This window comes from Idiotropiscis lumnitzeri, chromosome 9 (genome assembly GCF_059441095.1).
Source record: "Idiotropiscis lumnitzeri isolate Australia: NSW breed Sydney's pygmy pipehorse chromosome 9, RoL_Ilum_1.0, whole genome shotgun sequence".
NCBI lineage: Eukaryota > Metazoa > Chordata > Actinopteri > Syngnathiformes > Syngnathidae > Idiotropiscis > Idiotropiscis lumnitzeri.
Genome location: NC_142399.1, coordinates 16360993 through 16382162, shown reverse-complemented (window position 1 = coordinate 16382162; position 21170 = coordinate 16360993). Strand labels below are relative to the sequence as shown.

General features: G+C 44.1%; 25 non-coding genes across 25 annotated transcripts; all 25 read left to right on the top strand.

Moving 5' to 3' along the window:
* Positions 1–189: 189 nt before the first annotated feature.
* On the top strand, positions 190–271 carry trnal-aag (transfer RNA leucine (anticodon AAG)). The gene has a single exon. It is a non-coding gene; the product is annotated as a tRNA-Leu (tRNA).
* A 782-nt stretch (positions 272–1053) lies between these two features.
* On the top strand, positions 1054–1135 carry trnal-aag (transfer RNA leucine (anticodon AAG)). The gene has a single exon. It is a non-coding gene; the product is annotated as a tRNA-Leu (tRNA).
* A 757-nt stretch (positions 1136–1892) lies between these two features.
* Positions 1893–1974, top strand: trnal-uag (transfer RNA leucine (anticodon UAG)). The gene has a single exon. It is a non-coding gene; the product is annotated as a tRNA-Leu (tRNA).
* A 782-nt stretch (positions 1975–2756) lies between these two features.
* On the top strand, positions 2757–2838 carry trnal-aag (transfer RNA leucine (anticodon AAG)). The gene has a single exon. It is a non-coding gene; the product is annotated as a tRNA-Leu (tRNA).
* Positions 2839–3620: 782 nt separating this feature from the next.
* On the top strand, positions 3621–3702 carry trnal-aag (transfer RNA leucine (anticodon AAG)). Its single transcript has one exon. It is a non-coding gene; the product is annotated as a tRNA-Leu (tRNA).
* Positions 3703–4459: 757 nt separating this feature from the next.
* Positions 4460–4541, top strand: trnal-uag (transfer RNA leucine (anticodon UAG)). The gene has a single exon. It is a non-coding gene; the product is annotated as a tRNA-Leu (tRNA).
* Positions 4542–5298: 757 nt separating this feature from the next.
* On the top strand, positions 5299–5380 carry trnal-uag (transfer RNA leucine (anticodon UAG)). Its single transcript has one exon. It is a non-coding gene; the product is annotated as a tRNA-Leu (tRNA).
* Positions 5381–6163: 783 nt separating this feature from the next.
* On the top strand, positions 6164–6245 carry trnal-aag (transfer RNA leucine (anticodon AAG)). The gene has a single exon. It is a non-coding gene; the product is annotated as a tRNA-Leu (tRNA).
* Positions 6246–7027: 782 nt separating this feature from the next.
* trnal-aag (transfer RNA leucine (anticodon AAG)) lies at positions 7028–7109 on the top strand. Its single transcript has one exon. It is a non-coding gene; the product is annotated as a tRNA-Leu (tRNA).
* A 757-nt stretch (positions 7110–7866) lies between these two features.
* Positions 7867–7948, top strand: trnal-uag (transfer RNA leucine (anticodon UAG)). Its single transcript has one exon. It is a non-coding gene; the product is annotated as a tRNA-Leu (tRNA).
* A 783-nt stretch (positions 7949–8731) lies between these two features.
* trnal-aag (transfer RNA leucine (anticodon AAG)) lies at positions 8732–8813 on the top strand. The gene has a single exon. It is a non-coding gene; the product is annotated as a tRNA-Leu (tRNA).
* A 782-nt stretch (positions 8814–9595) lies between these two features.
* On the top strand, positions 9596–9677 carry trnal-aag (transfer RNA leucine (anticodon AAG)). Its single transcript has one exon. It is a non-coding gene; the product is annotated as a tRNA-Leu (tRNA).
* A 757-nt stretch (positions 9678–10434) lies between these two features.
* On the top strand, positions 10435–10516 carry trnal-uag (transfer RNA leucine (anticodon UAG)). The gene has a single exon. It is a non-coding gene; the product is annotated as a tRNA-Leu (tRNA).
* Positions 10517–11299: 783 nt separating this feature from the next.
* trnal-aag (transfer RNA leucine (anticodon AAG)) lies at positions 11300–11381 on the top strand. The gene has a single exon. It is a non-coding gene; the product is annotated as a tRNA-Leu (tRNA).
* Positions 11382–12163: 782 nt separating this feature from the next.
* On the top strand, positions 12164–12245 carry trnal-aag (transfer RNA leucine (anticodon AAG)). Its single transcript has one exon. It is a non-coding gene; the product is annotated as a tRNA-Leu (tRNA).
* Positions 12246–13002: 757 nt separating this feature from the next.
* trnal-uag (transfer RNA leucine (anticodon UAG)) lies at positions 13003–13084 on the top strand. The gene has a single exon. It is a non-coding gene; the product is annotated as a tRNA-Leu (tRNA).
* Positions 13085–13866: 782 nt separating this feature from the next.
* trnal-aag (transfer RNA leucine (anticodon AAG)) lies at positions 13867–13948 on the top strand. The gene has a single exon. It is a non-coding gene; the product is annotated as a tRNA-Leu (tRNA).
* Positions 13949–14729: 781 nt separating this feature from the next.
* Positions 14730–14811, top strand: trnal-aag (transfer RNA leucine (anticodon AAG)). Its single transcript has one exon. It is a non-coding gene; the product is annotated as a tRNA-Leu (tRNA).
* Positions 14812–15568: 757 nt separating this feature from the next.
* trnal-uag (transfer RNA leucine (anticodon UAG)) lies at positions 15569–15650 on the top strand. Its single transcript has one exon. It is a non-coding gene; the product is annotated as a tRNA-Leu (tRNA).
* A 782-nt stretch (positions 15651–16432) lies between these two features.
* trnal-aag (transfer RNA leucine (anticodon AAG)) lies at positions 16433–16514 on the top strand. The gene has a single exon. It is a non-coding gene; the product is annotated as a tRNA-Leu (tRNA).
* Positions 16515–17296: 782 nt separating this feature from the next.
* Positions 17297–17378, top strand: trnal-aag (transfer RNA leucine (anticodon AAG)). The gene has a single exon. It is a non-coding gene; the product is annotated as a tRNA-Leu (tRNA).
* Positions 17379–18135: 757 nt separating this feature from the next.
* trnal-uag (transfer RNA leucine (anticodon UAG)) lies at positions 18136–18217 on the top strand. The gene has a single exon. It is a non-coding gene; the product is annotated as a tRNA-Leu (tRNA).
* Positions 18218–19000: 783 nt separating this feature from the next.
* Positions 19001–19082, top strand: trnal-aag (transfer RNA leucine (anticodon AAG)). Its single transcript has one exon. It is a non-coding gene; the product is annotated as a tRNA-Leu (tRNA).
* A 782-nt stretch (positions 19083–19864) lies between these two features.
* Positions 19865–19946, top strand: trnal-aag (transfer RNA leucine (anticodon AAG)). The gene has a single exon. It is a non-coding gene; the product is annotated as a tRNA-Leu (tRNA).
* A 757-nt stretch (positions 19947–20703) lies between these two features.
* trnal-uag (transfer RNA leucine (anticodon UAG)) lies at positions 20704–20785 on the top strand. Its single transcript has one exon. It is a non-coding gene; the product is annotated as a tRNA-Leu (tRNA).
* Positions 20786–21170: the final 385 nt, after the last annotated feature.

The following is a 21170-nucleotide window of genomic DNA, read 5'->3' as shown; positions in this document are numbered from 1 at the left end:
TGATGATTTAAATGCCGTTTCTGTGATGTGCAGGTTGACAGTTGAGTTTTGACTTTCGGAGTGAACCCTTCTGTACGCTGTCATTCACCTGCTCAGAGGTGTTTTTGTTTCCTCAACACACTTTACAAGCCTTCCAATGTAGCGGTGTTAATTTTCTTTCAAAATTCCAGTGCACCCAACTCAATTTATGGTAGTGTGGCCGAGCGGTCTAAGGCGCTGGATTAAGGCTCCAGTCTCAGTTGAGGCGTGGGTTCAAATCCCACCACTGCCAAGCAGAGTGCTTTTAAAGTAGTGTACTGCTGTGTAAGTTGTTTACTATTCACATACAACTTATACATACGGATAGCCAAGATTGTACGTTCCGTCACTCAATTCTTTCTGATCCACTGTACTCCTGTTCCTTCTGGAACTACATATACGTTTGACGATGGACCAGCTGGGTAAACTCAAATTTTTAGGTCTCCTCTCCGGTGCCTATCGTCTCTCTTTGTACATTGGTCAAATTGTATAAAGGCAGAATTTTCCACTGAAAAGAGATTGAAATGTGGAAACGGTCGCTTATCATGTGCAAGATCCGATTGAAAGAAACATCTTGTATCTCATCAAGATAATCACTTGGAAACATTTTTTGAACAAGATCCAAAGGGACGACCCAAGATGCTTTGGAATCGGCCTCAGATAGCAGAGAATGGTTTCGATCCATCGACCTCTGGGTTATGGGCCCAGCACGCTTCCGCTGCGCCACTCTGCTATCTCGGTCACATGGTTCTTGGTGTTCACTTTTTCGGTCAAACAGGAATTGGGTCGGACCTGCAGTTGATAAATTCCGAACTGTCGTCTCCATCCAGAATACGCACATTCGTGTGCTGATTTGAATGCCGTTTCTGGGATGTGCAGGTTTACAGTTGAGTTTTGATTTGAGGAGTTAACCCTTCTATACGCTGTCATTCAACTGCTCAGAGGTGTTTTTGTTTCCTCAACACACTTTACAAGCCTTCCATTGTAGCAGTCTTAATTTTCTTTCAAAATTCCAGTTCACCCGACTCCATTTATGGTAGTGTGGCTGAGCGGTCTAAGGCGCTGGATTAAGGCTCCAGTCTCAGTTGAGGCGTGGGTTCAAATCTCACCACTGCCAAGCAGAGTGCAGTTAAAGTAGTGTACTACAGTGTCAGGTGTTTACTATTCACATTCAACTTATACATACGGATAGCCAAGATTGTATGTTCTGTCATTCTATTCTTTCTAATCCACTGTACTCCTGTTCCTTCTGGAACTACATATACGTTTGACGATGTAGCAGCTGGGTAAACTCAGATTTTTAGGTCTCCTCTCCGGTGCCTATCGTCTCTCTTTCTACATTGGTCAAATTGTATAAAGGTAGATTTTTCCACTGAAAAGAGATTGAACTGTGGAAACGGTCGCTTATCATGTGCAAGATCAGATTGAAAGAAACATCTTGTATCTCACCAAGATTGGATAAATTTTTTGGACAACATTCAAAGGGATGATCCAAGATGCTTTGGAATCTGCCTCAGATAGCAGAGAATGGTTTCGATCCATCGACCTCTGGATTATGGGCCCAGCACGCTTCCACTGCGCCACTCTGCTATTGGGAACGCAAGGTTCCTGTTGTTCACTTTTTCGGCCAAACAGTAATAGGGTCGGACCTGCAGTTGATAAAACCCGAACTGTCGTCTCCATCCAGAATACGCACATTCGTGTGCTGATTTGAAACCGTTTTTGTGATGTGTAGGTTGACAGTTGAGTTTTGACTTGAGGAGTTAACCCTTCTATACGCTGTCCTTCACCTGCCCAAAAGTGTTTGGGTTTACATGGGCGTTTGTCGAAGCCTTCATTCTTTTTGAAATTCCAATACGAAATGCTAGGCGTGCGGTAGTGTGGCCGAGCGGTCTAAGGCGCTGGATTTAGGCTCCAGTCTCACATGAGGCGTGGGTTCAAATCCCACCACTGCCAAGCTGAGTTCAGTTCAAGTAATGTACTGCAATTTGATGTTGTTGTATTTCAGATACAACTTATACATACGGAAAGACAAGATTGTATTTTCTCTCACTCTCCTCTATCTCATCCACTGTACTCTTGTGCCTTCTGGAACTACATATATGTGTGACTATGGACCAGGTGGGTAACCCTAGTTTTTGAGGTCTTCTCTCTGGTGCCTATAGTCTCTTGTTGTCCATGGTCAAAGTGAATAAAGGCAGATTTTTCCACTGAAAAGTGATTGAACTGTGGAAACCGTCGCTTACCATGCGCAAGATCCGATTGAAAGAAATATCTTGTATCTCATCAAGATAATCACTTGAAAAAGGTTTTTTTGAACAACATCCAAAGGTTAGATCTTAGATACCAAGAAGTCGGCCTTGGACAGCAGAGGATGTCTCGATCCATCGACCTCTTGGTTATAGGCCCAGCACGCTTCCGCGGCACCACTCTGCTGTTCGGACGGCATGCTTCCTGTTGTTCACTCTTTCGGTCAAAGAGGAATTGGGTCGGACCTGCAGTTGATAAATCCCGAACTGTCTTCTCCATCCAGAATACGCACATTTGTGTGATGATTTAAATGCCGTTTCTGTGATGTGCAGGTTGACAGTTGAGTTTTGACTTTCGGAGTGAACCCTTCTGTACGCTGTCATTCACCTGCTCAGAGGTGTTTTTGTTTCCTCAACACACTTTACAAGCCTTCCAATGTAGCGGTGTTAATTTTCTTTCAAAATTCCAGTGCACCCAACTCAATTTATGGTAGTGTGGCCGAGCGGTCTAAGGCGCTGGATTAAGGCTCCAGTCTCAGTTGAGGCGTGGGTTCAAATCCCACCACTGCCAAGCAGAGTGCTTTTAAAGTAGTGTACTGCTGTGTAAGTTGTTTACTATTCACATACTACTTATACATACGGATAGCCAAGATTGTACGTTCCGTCACTCAATTCTTTCTGATCCACTGTACTCCTGTTCCTTCTGGAACTACATATACGTTTGACGATGGACCAGCTGGGTAAACTCAAATTTTTAGGTCTCCTCTCCGGTGCCTATCGTCTCTCTTTGTACATTGGTCAAATTGTATAAAGGCAGAATTTTCCACTGAAAAGAGATTGAAATGTGGAAACGGTCGCTTATCATGTGCAAGATCCGATTGAAAGAAACATCTTGTATCTCATCAAGATAATCACTTGGAAACATTTTTTGAACAAGATCCAAAGGGACGACCCAAGATGCTTTGGAATCGGCCTCAGATAGCAGAGAATGGTTTCGATCCATCGACCTCTGGGTTATGGGCCCAGCACGCTTCCGCTGCGCCACTCTGCTGTCTCGGTCACATGGTTCTTGGTGTTCACTTTTTCGGTCAAACAGGAATTGGTTCGGACCTGCAGTTGATAAATTCCGAACTGTCGTCTCCATCCAGAATACGCACATTCGTGTGCTGATTTGAATGCCGTTTCTGGGATGTGCAGGTTTACAGTTGAGTTTTGATTTGAGGAGTTAACCCTTCTATACGCTGTCATTCAACTGCTCAGAGGTGTTTTTGTTTCCTCAACACACTTTACAAGCCTTCCATTGTAGCAGTCTTAATTTTCTTTCAAAATTCCAGTTCACCCGACTCCATATATGGTAGTGTGGCTGAGCGGTCTAAGGCGCTGGATTAAGGCTCCAGTCTCAGTTGAGGCGTGGGTTCAAATCTCACCACTGCCAAGCAGAGTGCAGTTAAAGTAGTGTACTACAGTGTCAGGTGTTTACTATTCACATTCAAATTATACATACGGATAGCCAAGATTGTATGTTCTGTCATTCTATTCTTTCTAATCCACTGTACTCCTGTTCCTTCTGGAACTACATATACGTTTGACGATGTAGCAGCTGGGTAAACTCAGATTTTTAGGTCTCCTCTCCGGTGCCTATCGTCTCTCTTTCTACATTGGTCAAATTGTATAAAGGTAGATTTTTCCACTGAAAAGAGATTGAACTGTGGAAACGGTCGCTTATCATGTGCAAGATCAGATTGAAAGAAACATCTTGTATCTCACCAAGATTGGATAAATTTTTTGGACAACATTCAAAGGGATGATCCAAGATGCTTTGGAATCTGCCTCAGATAGCAGAGAATGGTTTCGATCCATCGACCTCTGGGTTATGGGCCCAGCACGCTTCCACTGCGCCACTCTGCTATTGGGATCGCAAGGTTCCTGTTGTTCACTTTTTCGGCCAAACAGTAATAGGGTCGGACCTGCAGTTGATAAAACCCGAACTGTCGTCTCCATCCAGAATACGCACATTCGTGTGCTGATTTGAAACCGTTTTTGTGATGTGTAGGTTGACAGTTGAGTTTTGACTTGAGGAGTTAACCCTTCTATACGCTGTCCTTCACCTGCCCAAAAGTGTTTGGGTTTACATGGGCGTTTGTCGAAGCCTTCATTCTTTTTGAAATTCCAATCCGAAATGCTAGGCGTGCGGTAGTGTGGCCGAGCGGTCTAAGGCGCTGGATTTAGGCTCCAGTCTCACATGAGGCGTGGGTTCAAATCCCACCACTGCCAAGCTGAGTGCAGTTAAAGTAGTGTACTACAGTGTCAGGTGTTTACTATTCACATTCAACTTATACATACGGATAGCCAAGATTGTATGTTCTGTCATTCTATTCTTTCTAATCCACTGTACTCCTGTTCCTTCTGGAACTACATATACGTTTGACGATGGACCAGCTGGCTAAACTCAGATTTTTCGGCCTCCTCTCCGGTGCCTATCGTCTCTCTTTCTACATTGGTCAAATTGTATAAAGGTAGATTTTTCCACTGAAAAGAGATTGAACTGTGGAAACGGTCGCTTATCATGTGCAAGATCAGATTGACAGAAACATCTTGTATCTCACCAAGATTGGATAAATTTTTTGGACAACATTCTAAGGGATGATCCAAGATGCTTTGGAATCTGCCTCAGATAGCAGAGAATGGTTTCGATCCATCGACCTCTGGGTTATGGGCCCAGCACGCTTCCACTGCGCCACTCTGCTACTGGGATCGCAAGGTTCCTGTTGTTCACTTTTTCGGCCAAACAGTAATAGGGTCGGACCTGCAGTTGATAAAACCCGAACTGTCGTCTCCATCCAGAATACGCACATTCGTGTGCTGATTTGAAACCGTTTTTGTGATGTGTAGGTTGACAGTTGAGTTTTGACTTGAGGAGTTAACCCTTCTATACGCTGTCCTTCACCTGCCCAAAAGTGTTTGGGTATACATGGGCGTTTGTCGAAGCCTTCATTCTTTTTGAAATTCCAATACGAAATGCTAGGCGTGCGGTAGTGTGGCCGAGCGGTCTAAGGTGCTGGATTTAGGCTCCAGTCTCACATGAGGCGTGGGTTCAAATCCCACCACTGCCAAGCTGAGTTCAGTTCAAGTAATGTACTGCAATTTGATGTTGTTGTATTTCAGATACAACTTATACATACGGAAAGACAAGATTGTATTTTCTCTCACTCTCCTCTATCTCATCCACTGTACTCTTGTGCCTTCTGGAACTACATATATGTGTGACTATGGACCAGGTGGGTAACCCTAGTTTTTGAGGTCTTCTCTCTGGTGCCTATAGTCTCTTGTTGTCCATGGTCAAAGTGAATAAAGGCAGATTTTTCCACTGAAAAGTGATTGAACTGTGGAAACCGTCGCTTACCATGCGCAAGATCCGATTGAAAGAAATATCTTGTATCTCATCAAGATAATCACTTGAAAAAGGTTTTTTTGAACAACATCCAAAGGTTAGATCTTAGATACCAAGAAGTCGGCCTTGGACAGCAGAGGATGGTCTCAATCCATCGACCCCTGGGTTATAGGCCCAGCACGCTTCCGCGGCACCACTCTGCTGTTCGGACGGCATGGTTCCTGATGTTCACTCTTTCGGTCAAAGAGGAATTGGGTCGGACCTGCAGTTGATAAATCCCGAACTGTCTTCTCCATCCAGAATACGCACATTTGTGTGATGATTTAAATGCCGTTTCTGTGATGTGCAGGTTGACAGTTGAGTTTTGACTTTCGGAGTGAACCCTTCTGTACGCTGTCATTCACCTGCTCAGAGGTGTTTTTGTTTCCTCAACACACTTTACAAGCCTTCCAATGTAGCGGTGTTAATTTTCTTTCAAAATTCCAGTGCACCCAACTCAATTTATGGTAGTGTGGCCGAGCGGTCTAAGGCGCTGGATTAAGGCTCCAGTCTCAGTTGAGGCGTGGGTTCAAATCCCACCACTGCCAAGCAGAGTGCTGTTAAAGTAGTGTACTGCTGTGTAAGTTGTTTACTATTCACATACAACTTATACATACGGATAGCCAAGATTGTACGTTCCGTCACTCAATTCTTTCTGATCCACTGTACTCCTGTTCCTTCTGGTACTACATATACGTTTGACGATGGACCAGCTGGGTAAACTCAAATTTTTAGGTCTCCTCTCCGGTGCCTATCGTCTCTCTTTGTACATTGGTCAAATTGTATAAAGGCAGAATTTTCCACTGAAAAGAGATTGAAATGTGGAAACGGTCGCTTATCATGTGCAAGATCCGATTGAAAGAAACATCTTGTATCTCATCAAGATAATCACTTGGAAACATTTTTTGAACAAGATCCAAAGGGATGACCCAAGATGCTTTGGAATCGGCCTCAGATAGCAGAGAATGGTTTCGATCCATCGACCTCTGGGTTATGGGCCCAGCACGCTTCCGCTGCGCCACTCTGCTATCTCGGTCACATGGTTCTTGGTGTTCACTTTTTCGGTCAAACAGCAATTGGGTCGGACCTGCAGTTGATAAATTCCGAACTGTCGTCTCCATCCAGAATACGCACATTCGTGTGCTGATTTGAATGCCGTTTCTGGGATGTGCAGGTTTACAGTTGAGTTTTGATTTGAGGAGTTAACCCTTCTATACGCTGTCATTCAACTGCTCAGAGGTGTTTTTGTTTCCTCAACACACTTTACAAGCCTTCCATTGTAGCAGTCTTAATTTTCTTTCAAAATTCCAGTTCACCCGACTCCATTTATGGTAGTGTGGCTGAGCGGTCTAAGGCGCTGGATTAAGGCTCCAGTCTCAGTTGAGGCGTGGGTTCAAATCTCACCACTGCCAAGCAGAGTGCAGTTAAAGTAGTGTACTACAGTGTCAGGTGTTTACTATTCACATTCAACTTATACATACGGATAGCCAAGATTGTATGTTCTGTCATTCTATTCTTTCTAATCCACTGTACTCCTGTTCCTTCTGGAACTACATATACGTTTGACGATGTAGCAGCTGGGTAAACTCAGATTTTTAGGTCTCCTCTCCGGTGCCTATCGTCTCTCTTTCTACATTGGTCAAATTGTATAAAGGTAGATTTTTCCACTGAAAAGAGATTGAACTGTGGAAACGGTCGCTTATCATGTGCAAGATCAGATTGAAAGAAACATCTTGTATCTCACCAAGATTGGATAAATTTTTTGGACAACATTCAAAGGGATGATCCAAGATGCTTTGGAATCTGCCTCAGATAGCAGAGAATGGTTTCGATCCATCGACCTCTGGGTTATGGGCCCAGCACGCTTCCACTGCGCCACTCTGCTATTGGGAACGCAAGGTTCCTGTTGTTCACTTTTTCGGCCAAACAGTAATAGGGTCGGACCTGCAGTTGATAAAACCCGAACTGTCGTCTCCATCCAGAATACGCACATTCGTGTGCTGATTTGAAACCGTTTTTGTGATGTGTAGGTTGACAGTTGAGTTTTGACTTGAGGAGTTAACCCTTCTATACGCTGTCCTTCACCTGCCCAAAAGTGTTTGGGTTTACATGGGCGTTTGTCGAAGCCTTCATTCTTTTTGAAATTCCAATACGAAATTCTAGGCGTGCGGTAGTGTGGCCGAGCGGTCTAAGGCGCTGGATTTAGGCTCCAGTCTCACATGAGGCGTGGGTTCAAATCCCACCACTGCCAAGCTGAGTTCAGTTCAAGTAATGTACTGCAATTTGATGTTGTTGTATTTCAGATACAACTTATACATACGGAAAGACAAGATTGTATTTTCTCTCACTCTCCTCTATCTCATCCACTGTACTCTTGTGCCTTCTGGAACTACATATATGTGTGACTATGGACCAGGTGGGTAACCCTAGTTTTTGAGGTCTTCTCTCTGGTGCCTATAGTCTCTTGTTGTCCATGGTCAAAGTGAATAAAGGCAGATTTTTCCACTGAAAAGTGATTGAACTGTGGAAACCGTCGCTTACCATGCGCAAGATCCGATTGAAAGAAATATCTTGTATCTCATCAAGATAATCACTTGAAAAAGGTTTTTTTGAACAACATCCAAAGGTTAGATCTTAGATACCAAGAAGTCGGCCTTGGACAGCAGAGGATGGTCTCGATCCATCGACCCCTGGGTTATAGGCCCAGCACGCTTCCGCGGCACCACTCTGCTGTTCGGACGGCATGGTTCCTGTTGTTCACTCTTTCGGTCAAAGAGGAATTGGGTCGGACCTGCAGTTGATAAATCCCGAACTGTCTTCTCCATCCAGAATACGCACATTTGTGTGATGATTTAAATGCCGTTTCTGTGATGTGCAGGTTGACAGTTGAGTTTTGACTTTCGGAGTGAACCCTTCTGTACGCTGTCATTCACCTGCTCAGAGGTGTTTTTGTTTCCTCAACACACTTTACAAGCCTTCCAATGTAGCGGTGTTAATTTTCTTTCAAAATTACAGTGCACCCAACTCAATTTATGGTAGTGTGGCCGAGCGGTCTAAGGTGCTGGATTAAGGCTCCAGTCTCAGTTGAGGCGTGGGTTCAAATCCCACCACTGCCAAGCAGAGTGCTTTTAAAGTAGTGTACTGCTGTGTAAGTTGTTTACTATTCACATACAACTTATACATACGGATAGCCAAGATTGTACGTTCCGTCACTCAATTCTTTCTGATCCACTGTACTCCTGTTCCTTCTGGAACTACATATACGTTTGACGATGGACCAGCTGGGTAAACTCAAATTTTTAGGTCTCCTCTCCGGTGCCTATCGTCTCTCTTTGTACATTGGTCAAATTGTATAAAGGCAGAATTTTCCACTGAAAAGAGATTGAAATGTGGAAACGGTCGCTTATCATGTGCAAGATCCGATTGAAAGAAACATCTTTTATCTCATCAAGATAATCACTTGGAAACATTTTTTGAACAAGATCCAAAGGGACGACCCAAGATGCTTTGGAATCGGCCTCAGATAGCAGAGAATGGTTTCGATCCATCGACCTCTGGGTTATGGGCCCAGCACGCTTCCGCTGCGCCACTCTGCTATCTCGGTCACATGGTTCTTGGTGTTCACTTTTTCGGTCAAACAGGAATTGGGTCGGACCTGCAGTTGATAAATCCCGAACTGTCGTCTCCATCCAGAATACGCACATTCGTGTGCTGATTTGAATGCCGTTTCTGGGATGTGCAGGTTTACAGTTGAGTTTTGATTTGAGGAGTTAACCCTTCTATACGCTGTCATTCAACTGCTCAGAGGTGTTTTTGTTTCCTCAACACACTTTACAAGCCTTCCATTGTAGCAGTCTTAATTTTCTTTCAAAATTCCAGTTCACCCGACTCCATTTATGGTAGTGTGGCTGAGCGGTCTAAGGCGCTGGATTAAGGCTCCAGTCTCAGTTGAGGCGTGGGTTCAAATCTCACCACTGCCAAGCAGAGTGCAGTTAAAGTAGTGTACTACAGTGTCAGGTGTTTACTATTCACATTCAACTTATACATACGGATAGCCAAGATTGTATGTTCTGTCATTCTATTCTTTCTAATCCACTGTACTCCTGTTCCTTCTGGAACTACATATACGTTTGACGATGTAGCAGTTGGGTAAACTCAGATTTTTAGGTCTCCTCTCCGGTGCCTATCGTCTCTCTTTCTACATTGGTCAAATTGTATAAAGGTAGATTTTTCCTCTGAAAAGAGATTGAACTGTGGAAACGGTCGCTTATCATGTGCAAGTTCAGATTGAAAGAAACATCTTGTATCTCACCAAGATTGGATAAATTTTTTGGACAACATTCAAAGGGATGATCCAAGATGCTTTGGAATCTGCCTCAGATAGCAGAGAATGGTTTCGATCCATCGACCTCTGGGTTATGGGCCCAGCACGCTTCCACTGCGCCACTCTGCTATTGGGAACGCAAGGTTCCTGTTGTTCACTTTTTCGGCCAAACAGTAATAGGGTCGGACCTGCAGTTGATAAAACCCGAACTGTCGTCTCCATCCAGAATACGCACATTCGTGTGCTGATTTGAAACCGTTTTTGTGATGTGTAGGTTGACAGTTGAGTTTTGACTTGAGGAGTTAACCCTTCTATACGCTGTCCTTCACCTGCCCAAAAGTGTTTGGGTTTACATGGGCGTTTGTCGAAGCCTTCATTCTTTTTGAAATTCCAATACGAAATTCTAGGCGTGCGGTAGTGTGGCCGAGCGGTCTAAGGCGCTGGATTTAGGCTCCAGTCTCACATGAGGCGTGGGTTCAAATCCCACCACTGCCAAGCTGAGTTCAGTTCAAGTAATGTACTGCAATTTGATGTTGTTGTATTTCAGATACAACTTATACATACGGAAAGACAAGATTGTATTTTCTCTCACTCTCCTCTATCTCATCCACTGTACTCTTGTGCCTTCTGGAACTACATATATGTGTGACTATGGACCAGGTGGGTAACCCTAGTTTTTGAGGTCTTCTCTCTGGTGCCTATAGTCTCTTGTTGTCCATGGTCAAAGTGAATAAAGGCAGATTTTTCCACTGAAAAGTGATTGAACTGTGGAAACCGTCGCTTACCATGCGCAAGATCCGATTGAAAGAAATATCTTGTATCTCATCAAGATAATCACTTGAAAAAGGTTTTTTTGAACAACATCCAAAGGTTAGATCTTAGATACCAAGAAGTCGGCCTTGGACAGCAGAGGATGGTCTCGATCCATCGACCCCTGGGTTATAGGCCCAGCACGCTTCCGCGGCACCACTCTGCTGTTCGGACGGCATGGTTCCTGTTGTTCACTCTTTCGGTCAAAGAGGAATTGGGTCGGACCTGCAGTTGATAAATCCCGAACTGTCTTCTCCATCCAGAATACGCACATTTGTGTGATGATTTAAATGCCGTTTCTGTGATGTGCAGGTTGACAGTTGAGTTTTGACTTTCGGAGTGAACCCTTCTGTACGCTGTCATTCACCTGCTCAGAGGTGTTTTTGTTTCCTCAACACACTTTACAAGCCTTCCAATGTAGCGGTGTTAATTTTCTTTCAAAATTCCAGTGCACCCAACTCAATTTATGGTAGTGTGGCCGAGCGGTCTAAGGCGCTAGATTAAGGCTCCAGTCTCAGTTGAGGCGTGGGTTCAAATCCCACCACTGCCAAGCAGAGTGCTTTTAAAGTAGTGTACTGCTGTGTAAGTTGTTTACTATTCACATACAACTTATACATACGGATAGCCAAGATTGTACGTTCCGTCACTCAATTCTTTCTGATCCACTGTACTCCTGTTCCTTCTGGAACTACATATACGTTTGACGATGGACCAGCTGGGTAAACTCAAATTTTTAGGTCTCCTCTCCGGTGCCTATCGTCTCTCTTTGTACATTGGTCAAATTGTATAAAGGCAGAATTTTCCACTGAAAAGAGATTGAAATGTGGAAACGGTCGCTTATCATGTGCAAGATCCGATTGAAAGAAACATCTTGTATCTCATCAAGATAATCACTTGGAAACATTTTTTGAACAAGATCCAAAGGGACGACCCAAGATGCTTTGGAATCGGCCTCAGATAGCAGAGAATGGTTTCGATCCATCGACCTCTGGGTTATGGGCCCAGCACGCTTCCGCTGCGCCACTCTGCTATCTCGGTCACATGGTTCTTGGTGTTCACTTTTTCGGTCAAACAGGAATTGGGTTGGACCTGCAGTTGATAAATTCCGAACTGTCGTCTCCATCCAGAATACGCACATTCGTGTGCTGATTTGAATGCCGTTTCTGGGATGTGCAGGTTTACAGTTGAGTTTTGATTTGAGGAGTTAACCCTTCTATACGCTGTCATTCAACTGCTCAGAGGTGTTTTTGTTTCCTCAACACACTTTACAAGCCTTCCATTGTAGCAGTCTTAATTTTCTTTCAAAATTCCAGTTCACCCGACTCCATTTATGGTAGTGTGGCTGAGCGGTCTAAGGCGCTGGATTAAGGCTCCAGTCTCAGTTGAGGCGTGGGTTCAAATCTCACCACTGCCAAGCAGAGTGCAGTTAAAGTAGTGTACTACAGTGTCAGGTGTTTACTATTCACATTCAACTTATACATACGGATAGCCAAGATTGTATGTTCTGTCATTCTATTCTTTCTAATCCACTGTACCCCTGTTCCTTCTGGAACTACATATACGTTTGACGATGTAGCAGCTGGGTAAACTCAGATTTTTAGGTCTCCTCTCCGGTGCCTATCGTCTCTCTTTCTACATTGGTCAAATTGTATAAAGGTAGATTTTTCCACTGAAAAGAGATTGAACTGTGGAAACGGTCGCTTATCATGTGCAAGATCAGATTGAAAGAAACATCTTGTATCTCACCAAGATTGGATAAATTTTTTGGACAACATTCAAAGGGATGATCCAAGACGCTTTGGAATCTGCCTCAGATAGCAGAGAATGGTTTCGATCCATCGACCTCTGGGTTATGGGCCCAGCACGCTTCCACTGCGCCACTCTGCTATTGGGATCGCAAGGTTCCTGTTGTTCACTTTTTCGGCCAAACAGTAATAGGGTCGGACCTGCAGTTGATAAAACCCGAACTGTCGTCTCCATCCAGAATACGCACATTCGTGTGCTGATTTGAAACCGTTTTTGTGATGTGTAGGTTGACAGTTGAGTTTTGACTTGAGGAGTTAACCCTTCTATACGCTGTCCTTCACCTGCCCAAAAGTGTTTGGGTTTACATGGGCGTTTGTCGAAGCCTTCATTCTTTTTGAAATTCCAATACGAAATGCTAGGCGTGCGGTAGTGTGGCCGAGCGGTCTAAGGCGCTGGATTTAGGCTCCAGTCTCACATGAGGCGTGGGTTCAAATCCCACCACTGCCAAGCTGAGTTCAGTTCAAGTAATGTACTGCAATTTGATGTTGTTGTATTTCAGATACAACTTATACATACGGAAAGACAAGATTGTATTTTCTCTCACTCTCCTCTTTCTCATCCACTGTACTCTTGTGCCTTCTGGAACTACATATATGTTTGACTATGGACCAGGTGGGTAACCCTAGTTTTTGAGGTCTTCTCTCTGGTGCCTATAGTCTCTTGTTGTCCATGGTCAAAGTGAATAAAGGCAGATTTTTCCACTGAAAAGTGATTGAACTGTGGAAACCGTCGCTAACCATGCGCAAGATCCGATTGAAAAAAATATCTTGTATCTCATCAAGATAATCACTTGAAAAAGGTTTTTTTGAACAACATCCAAGGTTAGATCTTAGATACCAAGCAGTCGCCCTTGGACAGCAGAGGATGGTCTCGATCCATCGACCTCTGGGTTATAGGCCCAGCACGCTTCCGCGGCACCACCCTGCTGTTCGGACGGCATGGTTCCTGTTGTTCACTCTTTCGGTCAAAGAGGAATTGGGTCGGACCTGCAGTTGGTAAATCCCGAACTGTCTTCTCCATCCAGAATACGCACATTTGTGTGTTGATTTAAATGCCGTTTCTGTGATGTGCAGGTTGACAGTTGAGTTTTGACTTTCGGAGTGAACCCTTCTGTACGCTGTCATTCACCTGCTCAGAAGTGTTTTTGTTTCCTCAACACACTTTACAAGCCTTCCAATGTACCGGTGTTAATTTTCTTTCAAAATTCCAGTGAACCCAACGCAATTTATGGTAGTGTGGCCGAGCGGTCTAAGGCGCTGGATTAAGGCTCCAGTCTCAGTTGAGGCGTGGGTTCAAATCCCACCACTGCCAAGCAGAGTGCTGTTAAAGTAGTGTACTGCTGTGTAAGTTGTTTACTATTCACATACAACTTATACATACGGATAGCCAAGATTGTACGTTCCGTCACTCAATTCTTTCTGATCCACTGTACTCCTGTTCCTTCTGGAACTACATATACGTTTGACGATGGACCAGCTGGGTAAACTCAGATTTTTAGGTCTCCTCTCCGGTGCCTATCGTCTCTCTTTGTACATTGGTCAAATTGTATAAAGGCAGAATTTTCCACTGAAAAGAGATTGAAATGTGGAAACGGTCGCTTAAATGTGCAAGATCCGATTGAAAGAAACATCTTGTATCTCATCAAGATAATCACTTGGAAACATTTTTTGAACAAGATCCAAAGGGACGACCCAAGATGCTTTGGAATCGGCCTCAGATAGCAGAGAATGGTTTCGATCCATCGACCTCTGGGTTATGGGCCCAGCACGCTTCCGCTGCGCCACTCTGCTATCTCGGTCACATGGTTCTTGGTGTTCACTTTTTCGGTCAAACAGGATTTGGGTCGGACCTGCAGTTGATAAATTCCGAACTGTCGTCTCCATCCAGAATACGCACATTCGTGTGCTGATTTGAATGCCGTTTCTGGGATGTGCAGGTTTACAGTTGAGTTTTGATTTGAGGAGTTAACCCTTCTATACGCTGTCATTCAGCTGCTCAGAGGTGTTTTTGTTTCCTCAACACACTTTACAAGCCTTCCATTGTAGCAGTCTTAATTTTCTTTCAAAATTCCAGTTCACCCGACTCCATTTATGGTAGTGTGGCTGAGCGGTCTAAGGCGCTGGATTAAGGCTCCAGTCTCAGTTGAGGCGTGGGTTCAAATCTCACCACTGCCAAGCAGAGTGCAGTTAAAGTAGTGTACTGCAGTGTAAGTTGTTTACTATTCACATTCAACTTATACATACGGATAGCCAAGATTGTACGTTCCGTCACTCAATTCTTTCTAATCCACTGTACTCCTGTTCCTTCTGGAACTACATATACGTTTGACGATGTAGCAGCTGGGTAAACTCAGATTTTTAGGTCTCCTCTCCGGTGCCTATCGTCTCTCTTTCTACATTGGTCAAATTGTATAAAGGTAGATTTTTCCACTGAAAAGAGATTGAACTGTGGAAACGGTCGCTTATCATGTGCAAGATCAGATTGAAAGAAACATCTTGTATCTCACCAAGATTGGATAAATTTTTTGGACAACATTCAAAGGGATGATCCAAGATGCTTTGGAATCTGCCTCAGATAGCAGAGAATGGTTTCGATCCATCGACCTCTGGGTTATGGGCCCAGCACGCTTCCACTGCGCCACTCTGCTATTGGGATCGCAAGGTTCCTGTTGTTCACTTTTTCGGCCAAACAGTAATAGGGTCGGACCTGCAGTTGATAAAACCCGAACTGTCGTCTCCATCCAGAATACGCACATTCGTGTGCTGATTTGAAACCGTTTTTGTGATGTGTAGGTTGACAGTTGAGTTTTGACTTGAGGAGTTAACCCTTCTATACGCTGTCCTTCACCTGCCCAAAAGTGTTTGGGTTTACATGGGCGTTTGTCGAAGCCTTCATTCTTTTTGAAATTCCAATCCGAAATGCTAGGCGTGCGGTAGTGTGGCCGAGCGGTCTAAGGCGCTGGATTTAGGCTCCAGTCTCACATGAGGCGTGGGTTCAAATCCCACCACTGCCAAGCTGAGTTCAGTTCAAGTAATGTGCTGCAATTTGATGTTGTTGTATTTCAGATACAACTTATACATATGGAAAGACAAGATTGTATTTTCTCTCACTCTCCTCTTTCTCATCCACTGTACTCTTGTGCCTTCTGGAACTACATATATGTTTGACTATGGACCAGGTGGGTAACCCTAGTTTTTGAGGTCTTCTCTCTGGTGCCTATAGTCTCTTGTTGTCCATGGTCAAAGTGAATAAAGGCAGATTTTTCCACTGAAAAGTGATTGAACTGTGGAAACCGTCGCTAACCATGCGCAAGATCCGATTGAAAGAAATATCTTGTATCTCATCAAGATAATCACTTGAAAAAGGTTTTTTTGAACAACATCCAAGGTTAGATCTTAGATACCAAGAAGTCGGCCTTGGACAGCAGAGTATGGTCTCGATCCATCGACCCCTGGGTTATAGGCCCAGCACGCTTCCGCGGCACCACTCTGCTGTTCGGACGGCATGGTTCCTGTTGTTCACTCTTTCGGTCAAAGAGGAATTGGGTCGGACCTGCAGTTGATAAATCCCGAACTGTCTTCTCCATCCAGAATACGCACATTTGTGTGATGATTTAAATGCCGTTTCTGTGATGTGCAGGTTGACAGTTGAGTTTTGACTTTCGGAGTGAACCCTTCTGTACGCTGTCATTCACCTGCTCAGAGGTGTTTTTGTTTCCTCAACACACTTTACAAGCCTTCCAATGTAGCGGTGTTAATTTTCTTTCAAAATTCCAGTTCACCCGACTCCATTTATGGTAGTGTGGCCGAGCGGTCTAAGGCGCTGGATTAAGGCTCCAGTCTCAGTTGAGGCGTGGGTTCAAATCCCACCACTGCCAAGCAGAGTCCTGTGTAAGTAGTGTACTGCAGTGTAAGTTGTTTACTATTCACATACAACTTATACATACGGATAGCCAAGATTGTACGTTCCGTCACTCAATTCTTTCTGATCCACTGTACTCCTGTTCCTTCTGGAACTACATATACGTTTGACGATGGACCAGCTGGGTAAACTCAAATTTTTAGGTCTCCTCTCCGGTGCCTATCGTCTCTCTTTGTACATTGGTCAAATTGTATAAAGGCAGAATTTTCCACTGAAAAGAGATTGAAATGTGGAAACGGTCGCTTATCATGTGCAAGATCCGATTGAAAGAAACATCTTGTATCTCATCAAGATAATCACTTGGAAACATTTTTTGAACAAGATCTAAAGGGACGACCCAAGATGCTTTGGAATCGGCCTCAGATAGCAGAGAATGGTTTCGATCCATCGACCTCTGGGTTATGGGCCCAGCACGCTTCCGCTGCGCCACTCTGCTATCTCGGTCACATGGTTCTTGGTGTTCACTTTTTCGGTCAAACAGGAATTGGGTCGGACCTGCAGTTGATAAATTCCGAACTGTTGTCTCCATCCAGAATACGCACATTCGTGTGCTGATTTGAATGCCGTTTCTGGGATGTGCAGGTTTACAGTTGAGTTTTGATTTGAGGAGTTAACCCTTCTATACGCTGTCATTCAGCTGCTCAGAGGTGTTTTTGTTTCCTCAACACACTTTACAAGCCTTCCATTGTAGCAGTCTTAATTTTCTTTCAAAATTCCAGTTCACCCGACTCCATTTATGGTAGTGTGGCTGAGCGGTCTAAGGCGCTGGATTAAGGCTCCAGTCTCACTTGAGGCGTGGGTTCAAATCTCACCACTGCCAAGCAGAGTGCAGTTAAAGTAGTGTACTACAGTGTCAGGTGTTTGCTATTCACATTCAACTTATACATACGGATAGCCAAGATTGTATGTTCTGTCATTCTATTCTTTCTAATCCACTGTACTCCTGTTCCTTCTGGAACTACATATACGTTTGACGATGGACCAGTTGGGTAAACTCAGATTTTTAGGTCTCCTCTCCGGTGTCTATCGTCTCTCTTTCTACATTGGTCAAATTGTATAAAGGTAGATTTTTCCACTGAAAAGAGATTGAACTGTGGAAACGGTCGCTTCTCATGTGCAAGATCAGATTGAAAGAAACATCTTGTATCTCACCAAGATTGGATAAATTTTTTGGACAACATTCAAAGGGATGATCCAAGACGCTTTGGAATCTGCCTCAGATAGCAGAGAATGGTTTCGATCCATCGACCTCTGGGTTATGGGCCCAGCACGCTTCCACTGCGCCACTCTGCTATTGGGAACGCAAGGTTCCTGTTGTTCACTTTTTAGGCCAAACAGTAATAGGGTCGGACCTGCAGTTGATAAAACCCGAACTGTCGTCTCCATCCAGAATACGCACATTCGTGTGCTGATTTGAAACCGTTTTTGTGATGTGTAGGTTGACAGTTGAGTTTTGACTTGAGGAGTTAACCCTTCTATACGCTGTCCTTCACCTGCCCAAAAGTGTTTGGGTTTACATGGGCGTTTGTCGAAGCCTTCATTCTTTTTGAAATTCCAATACGAAATTCTAGGCGTGCGGTAGTGTGGCCGAGCGGTCTAAGGCGCTGGATTTAGGCTCCAGTCTCACATGAGGCGTGGGTTCAAATCCCACCACTGCCAAGCTGAGTTCAGTTCAAGTAATGTACTGCAATTTGATGTTGTTGTATTTCAGATACAACTTATACATACGGAAAGACAAGATTGTATTTTCTCTCACTCTCCTCTATCTCATCCACTGTACTCTTGTGCCTTCTGGAACTACATATATGTGTGACTATGGACCAGGTGGGTAACCCTAGTTTTTGAGGTCTTCTCTCTGGTGCCTATAGTCTCTTGTTGTCCATGGTCAAAGTGAATAAAGGCAGATTTTTCCACTGAAAAGTGATTGAACTGTGGAAACCGTCGCTTACCATGCGCAAGATCCGATTGAAAGAAATATCTTGTATCTCATCAAGATAATCACTTGAAAAAGGTTTTTTTGAACAACATCCAAAGGTTAGATCTTAGATACCAAGAAGTCGGCCTTGGACAGCAGAGGATGGTCTCGATCCATCGACCCCTGGGTTATAGGCCCAGCACGCTTCCGCGGCACCACTCTGCTGTTCGGACGGCATGGTTCCTGTTGTTCACTCTTTCGGTCAAAGAGGAATTGGGTCGGACCTGCAGTTGATAAATCCCGAACTGTCTTCTCCATCCAGAATACGCACATTTGTGTGATGATTTAAATGCCGTTTCTGTGATGTGCAGGTTGACAGTTGAGTTTTGACTTTCGGAGTGAACCCTTCTGTACGCTGTCATTCACCTGCTCAGAGGTGTTTTTGTTTCCTCAACACACTTTACAAGCCTTCCAATGTAGCGGTGTTAATTTTCTTTCAAAATTCCAGTGCACCCAACTCAATTTATGGTAGTGTGGCCGAGCGGTCTAAGGCGCTGGATTAAGGCTCCAGTCTCAGTTGAGGCGTGGGTTCAAATCCCACCACTGCCAAGCAGAGTGCTTTTAAAGTAGTGTACTGCTGTGTAAGTTGTTTACTATTCACATACAACTTATACATACGGATAGCCAAGATTGTACGTTCCGTCACTCAATTCTTTCTGATCCACTGTACTCCTGTTCCTTCTGGAACTACATATACGTTTGACGATGGACCAGCTGGGTAAACTCAAATTTTTAGGTCTCCTCTCCGGTGCCTATCGTCTCTCTTTGTACATTGGTCAAATTGTATAAAGGCAGAATTTTCCACTGAAAAGAGATTGAAATGTGGAAACGGTCGCTTATCATGTGCAAGATCCGATTGAAAGAAACATCTTGTATCTCATCAAGATAAGCACTTGGAAACATTTTTTGAACAAGATCCAAAGGGACGACCCAAGATGCTTTGGAATCGGCCTCAGATAGCAGAGAATGGTTTCGATCCATCGACCTCTGGGTTATGGGCCCAGCACGCTTCCGCTGCGCCACTCTGCTATCTCGGTCACATGGTTCTTGGTGTTCACTTTTTCGGTCAAACAGGAATTGGGTCGGACCTGCAGTTGATAAATTCCGAACTGTCGTCTCCATCCAGAATACGCACATTCGTGTGCTGATTTGAATGCCGTTTCTGGGATGTGCAGGTTTACAGTTGAGTTTTGATTTGAGGAGTTAACCCTTCTATACGCTGTCATTCAACTGCTCAGAGGTGTTTTTGTTTCCTCAACACACTTTACAAGCCTTCCATTGTAGCAGTCTTAATTTTCTTTCAAAATTCCAGTTCACCCGACTCCATTTATGGTAGTGTGGCTGAGCGGTCTAAGGCGCTGGATTAAGGCTCCAGTCTCAGTTGAGGCGTGGGTTCAAATCTCACCACTGCCAAGCAGAGTGCAGTTAAAGTAGTGTACTACAGTGTCAGGTGTTTACTATTCACATTCAACTTATACATACGGATAGCCAAGATTGTATGTTCTGTCATTCTATTCTTTCTAATCCACTGTACTCCTGTTCCTTCTGGAACTACATATACGTTTGACGATGTAGCAGCTGGGTAAACTCAGATTTTTAGGTCTCCTCTCCGGTGCCTATCGTCTCTCTTTCTACATTGGTCAAATTGTATAAAGGTAGATTTTTCCACTGAAAAGAGATTGAACTGTGGAAACGGTCGCTTATCATGTGCAAGATCAGATTGAAAGAAACATCTTGTATCTCACCAAGATTGGATAAATTTTTTGGACAACATTCAAAGGGATGATCCAAGATGCTTTGGAATCTGCCTCAGATAGCAGAGAATGGTTTCGATCCATCGACCTCTGGGTTATGGGCCCAGCACGCTTCCACTGCGCCACTCTGCTATTGGGATCGCAAGGTTCCTGTTGTTCACTTTTTCGGCCAAACAGTAATAGGGTCGGACCTGCAGTTGATAAAACCCGAACTGTCGTCTCCATCCAGAATACGCACATTCGTGTGCTGATTTGAAACCGTTTTTGTGATGTGTAGGTTGACAGTTGAGTTTTGACTTGAGGAGTTAACCCTTCTATACGCTGTCCTTCACCTGCCCAAAAGTGTTTGGGTTTACATGGGCGTTTGTCGAAGCCTTCATTCTTTTTGAAATTCCAATACGAAATGCTAGGCGTGCGGTAGTGTGGCCGAGCGGTCTAAGGCGCTGGATTTAGGCTCCAGTCTCACATGAGGCGTGGGTTCAAATCCCACCACTGCCAAGCTGAGTTCAGTTCAAGTAATGTACTGCAATTTGATGTAGTTGTATTTCAGATACAACTTATACATACGGAAAGACAAGATTGTATTTTCTCTCACTCTCCTCTTTCTCATCCACTGTACTCTTGTGCCTTCTGGAACTACATATATGTTTGACTATGGACCAGGTGGGTAACCCTAGTTTTTGAGGTCTTCTCTCTGGTGCCTATAGTCTCTTGTTGTCCATGGTCAAAGTGAATAAAGGCAGATTTTTCCACTGAAAAGTGATTGAACTGTGGAAACCGTCGCTAACCATGCGCAAGATCCGATTGAAAGAAATATCTTGTATCTCATCAAGATAATCACTTGAAAAAGGTTTTTTTGAACAACATCCAAGGTTAGATCTTA